This window comes from Sinohyriopsis cumingii, unplaced genomic scaffold (genome assembly GCF_028554795.1).
Source record: "Sinohyriopsis cumingii isolate HCF-2022 unplaced genomic scaffold, ASM2855479v2 utg005034l, whole genome shotgun sequence".
NCBI classification, from domain to species: domain Eukaryota; kingdom Metazoa; phylum Mollusca; class Bivalvia; order Unionida; family Unionidae; genus Sinohyriopsis; species Sinohyriopsis cumingii.
The window spans coordinates 17,465-22,500 of NW_028316876.1; positions in this window are offsets into that span (position 1 = coordinate 17,465).

The following is a 5,036-nucleotide window of genomic DNA, read 5'->3' on the forward strand; positions in this document are numbered from 1 at the left end:
TGTATGTATGTATGTATGTATGTATGCAAATCAATAAATAACCAAGTCCAACAAAACCCATTTCTTCCATGCAAGTGTAAAGTTTCGAAAAATTGAAAGCTTAGGAATAGAGCGACGTGCCATATGTCGGCAGATCGGGCTCGAAGAGACGACTCTGTTAGAGCAAACCGCACGTCAATAGCCCTGTCCGTTCGTCCGTACGCTTCGAGAAACCGACCGTTTTCTAGGTAAAACGCGGGCTTAAAGTTCCTTTCCTCCGGAAGGGCAAGAGCTAGGTAGACGTGCGACCCAGGGCCAGATTGGTCTTGAAGAGACGCGTCAGGCAGTGAAAACCCCACGAAAATCGGACTGTCCGTTCGCCCGCCATTGGAAGAAAACCGATTCCTTCCATGCAAGTGTGAAGTTTCGAAAAATTGAAAGCTTAGGAATAGAGCGACGTGCCATATGTCGGCAGATCGGGCTCGACGAGGCCACTGTGCTAGAGCAAACCGAACGTCGATAGCCCTGTCCGTTCGTCCGTTCGCTTCGAAAAACCGACCGTTTTTAGGTGAACGCGCGTAAAGTTCCTTTTCTCGGGAGGGGGCAAGAGCTAGGTGGACGTGCCACCCACGGCCAGATGGCCTTGAAAGACGCGTCTGGCAGTGAAAACCCCACGAAAATCGGACAGTCCGTTCGTCCGTGCGACCATGAAAAGCCGAAGGTCAAGGTCGTTGCCATCACGGCATTCCGTTGGTTCGGTATCTTCACTCGAATACCTATATCTTTCGAACGCTCGAAAGATATTTTCGTGCGGTTTGCTGCGGCTGATGGGTCTGAGAAAGACCTATCCGTCGATGCCTTGCGCTGGAAGATGGCTTCATCCTGGACGAGGCGGTGGCCATTTCAGCGAGAGACGAAGTAATGGGAAAATAACAAGTAACCGACTTCGCTCGGGAAGCAATTTATCGGCACTCTTGCTTGTAAATTCGTGTCTCTAAAACGGCGAAAGATATTCTCGTGCGGTTTGCGGTGGCGGCTGCGTCTAGAGAGAGCTATCCACGCATGCCTTGCCGAGCGAGATGGCTTCAAGATGGCTTCGTGATGGCCGTTCAGGCACAGGCAGAATCACTGGAGGGGGGGATAGACACACAAAACTCGCTCGGTATGCAATTTATCGGCACACTTGCTAGAAAATTCGGGTCTCTAAAACGGCGAAAGATATTCTCGTGCGGTTTGCGGTGGCGGCTGCGTCCTAGACAGAGCATCCACGCATGCCTTGCCGAGCGAGATGGCTTCAAAGATGGCTTCGTGATGGCCGTTCAGGCACAGGCAGAAATCACTGGAGGGGGATAGACACACAAAACTCGCTCGGTATGCAATTTATCGGCACACTTGCTAGAAAATTCGTGTCTCTAAAACGGCGAAAGATATTCTCGTGCGGTTGCGGTGGCGGCTGCGTCCTAGACAGAGCTATCCACGCATGCCTTGCCGAGCGAGATGGCTTCAAGGATGGCTCGTGATGGCCGTTCAGGCACAGGCAGAAATCACTGGGAGGGGGATAGACACACAAAACTCGCCTCGGGAAGCAATTTATCGGCACACTTGCTAGAAAATTCGTATCTCTAAAACGGCGAAAGATATTCTCGTGCGGTTTGCGGTGGCGGCTGCGTCCTAGAGAGAACTATCCACGCATGCCTTGCCGAGCCGAGATATATATATATATATATATATATATATATATATATATATATATATATATATATATATATATATATATATTCACACACACACACACACAAAGACACACACACACACACACACACACACACACACACACACACACACACACACACACACACACACACACACACACACACACACATCAATTAATAACAAGTCCAACGTTGGTTTTAGTTACTTCGCTTCCAAGGGCTTTGCACCAAGGGAATGTCAGGGTACACAAGGCCTAGCGCAGCGGCGGGAGGTATTATCAAATGTCAGATGCCAAAAGATCTGTCTTGAAATAGACGCGTCGGCCTGTGCCAAATATATCTTAATGGCTGCGTCCGTTCGTCCGCCATCGGGAGAAAACCGTTTTCTTCCATGCAAGTGTGAAGTTTCGAAAAATTGAAATCTTTGGAATATAGCGACGTGCCACATGTCGGCAGATCGGGCTCGAAGAGACGACTCTGTTAGAGCAAACCGCACGTCAATAGCCCTGTCCGTTCGTCCGTACGCTTCGAGAAACCGACCGTATCTAGGTAAAACGCGGCTTAAAGTTCCTTTCCTCCGGAAGGGCAGAGCTAGGTGGACGTGCGACCCAGGGCCAGATTGGTCTTGAAGAGACGCGTCAGGCAGTGAAAACCCCACGAAAATCGGACTGTCCGTTCGCCCGCCATTGGAAGAAACCGATTCCTTCCATGCAAGTGTGAAGTTTCGAAAATTGAAAGCTTAGGAATAGAGCGACTTGCCATATGTCGCAGATCGGGTTCGACGAGGCCACTGTGCTAGAGCAAACCGAAGGTCGATAGCCCTGTCCGTTCGTCCGTACGCTTCGAAAAACCGACCGTTTTTAGGTGAAACGCGGCGTAAAGTTCCTTTTCTCGGGAGTTGGAAGAGCTAGGTGGACGTGCGACCCACGGCCAGATTGGCCTTGAAGAGACGCGTCTGGCAGTGAAAACCCCACGAAAATCGGACTGTCCGTTCGTCCGTGCGACCATGAAAAGCCGAAGGAGTCAAGGTCGTTGCCATCACGGCATTCCGTTGGTTCGGTATCTTCACTCGAATACCTATATCTTTCGAACGCTCGAAGATATTTTCGTGCGGTTTGCTGCGGCTGATGGGTCTGAGAAAGACCTATCCGTCGATGCCTTGCGCAGGAAGATGGCTTCATCCTGGACGAGGCGGTGGCCATTTCAGCGAGAGACGAAAGTAATGGGAAAATAACAAGTAACCGACTTCGCTCGGGAAGCAATTTATCGGCACTCTTGCTAGAAAATTCGTGTCTCTAAAACGGCGAAAGATATTCTCGTGCGGTTTGCGGTGGCGGCTGCGTCCTAGAGAGAGCTATCCACGCATGCCTTGCCGAGCGGAGATGGCTTCAAAGATGGCTTCGTGATGGCCGTTCAGGCACAGGCAGAAATCACTGGAGGGTGGGGGAAGACACACAAAACTCGCTCGGTATGCAATTTATCGGCACACTTGCTAGAAAATTCGTGTCTCTAAAACGGCGAAAGATATTCTCGTGCGGTTTGCGGTGGCGGCTGCGTCCTAGACAGAGCTATCCACGCATGGCCATGCCGAGCGAGATGGCTTCAAAGATGGCTTCGTGATGGCCGTTCAGGCACAGGCAGAAATCAACTGGAGGGGGGATAGACACACAAAACTCGCTCGGTATGCCATTTATCGGCACACTTGCTAGAAAATTCGTGTCTCTAAAACGGCGAAAGATATTCTCGTGCGGTTTGCGGTGGCGGCTGCGTCCTAGAAGAGAGCTATCCACGCATGCCTTGCCGAGCGAGATGGCTTCAAGGATGGCTTCGTGATGGCCGTTCAGGCACAGGCAGAAATCACTGGAGGGGGGGATAGACACACAAAACTCGCTCGGGAAGCAATTTATCGGCACACTTGCTAGAAAATTCGTATCTCTAAAACGGCGAAAGATATTCTCGTGCGGTTTGCGGTGGCGGCTGCGTCCTAGAGAGAACTATCCACGCATGCCTTGCCGAGCGAGATATATATATATATATATATATATATATATATATATATATATATATATATATATATATATATATATATATATATATATATTCACACACACACACACACAAAGACACACACACACACACACACACACACACACACACACACACACACACACACACACACACACACACACACACACACACACACACACACATCAATTAATAACTAAGTCCAACGTTGGTTTTAGTTACTTCGCTTCCAAGGGCTTTGCACCAAGGGAATGTCAGGGGTACACAAGGCCTAGCGCCGACGGCGGGAGGTATTATCAAATGTCAGATGCCAAAAGATCTGTCTTGAATAGACGCGTCGGCCTGTGCCAAATATATCTTAATGGCTGCGTCCGTTCGTCCGCCATCGGGAGAAAACCGTTTTCTTCCATGCAAGTGTGAAGTTTCGAAAAATTGAAATCTTTGGAATATAGCGACGTGCCACATGTCGGCAGATCGGGCTCGAAGAGACGACTCTGTTAGAGCAAACCGCACGTCAATAGCCCTGTCCGTTCGTCCGTACGCTTCGAGAAACCGACCGTATCTAGGTAAAACGCGGCTTAAAGTTCCTTTCCTCCGGAAGGGCAAGAGCTAGGTGGACGTGCGACCCAGGGCCAGATTGGTCTTGAAGAGACGCGTCAGGCAGTGAAAACCCCACGAAAATCGGACTGTCCGTTCGCCCGCCATTGGAAGAAAACCGATTCCTTCCATGCAAGTGTGAAGTTTCGAAAAATTGAAAGCTTAGGAATAGAGCGACTTGCCATATGTCGGCAGATCGGGCTCGACGAGGCCACTGTGCTAGAGCAAACCGAAGGTCGATAGCCCTGTCCGTTCGTCCGTACGCTTCGAAAAACCGACCGTTCTTAGGTGAAACGCGGCGTAAAGTTCCTTTTCTCGGGAGTTGGAAGAGCTAGGTGGACGTGCGACCCACGGCCAGATTGGCCTTGAAGAGACGCGTCTGGCAGTGAAAACCCCACGAAAATCGGACTGTCCGTTCGTCCGTGCGACCATGAAAAGCCGAAGGTCAAGGTCGTTGCCATCACGGCATTCCGTTGGTTCGGTATCTTCACTCGAATACCTATATCTTTCGAACGCTCGAAGATATTTTCGTGCGGTTTGCTGCGGCTGATGGGTCTGAGAAAGACCTATCCGTCGATGCCTTGCGCAGGAAGATGGCTTCATCCTGGACGAGGCGGTGGCCATTTCAGCGAGAGACGAAAGTAATGGGAAAATAACAAGTAACCGACTTCGCTCGGGAAGCAATTTATCGGCACTCTTGCTAGAAAATTCGTATCTCTAAAA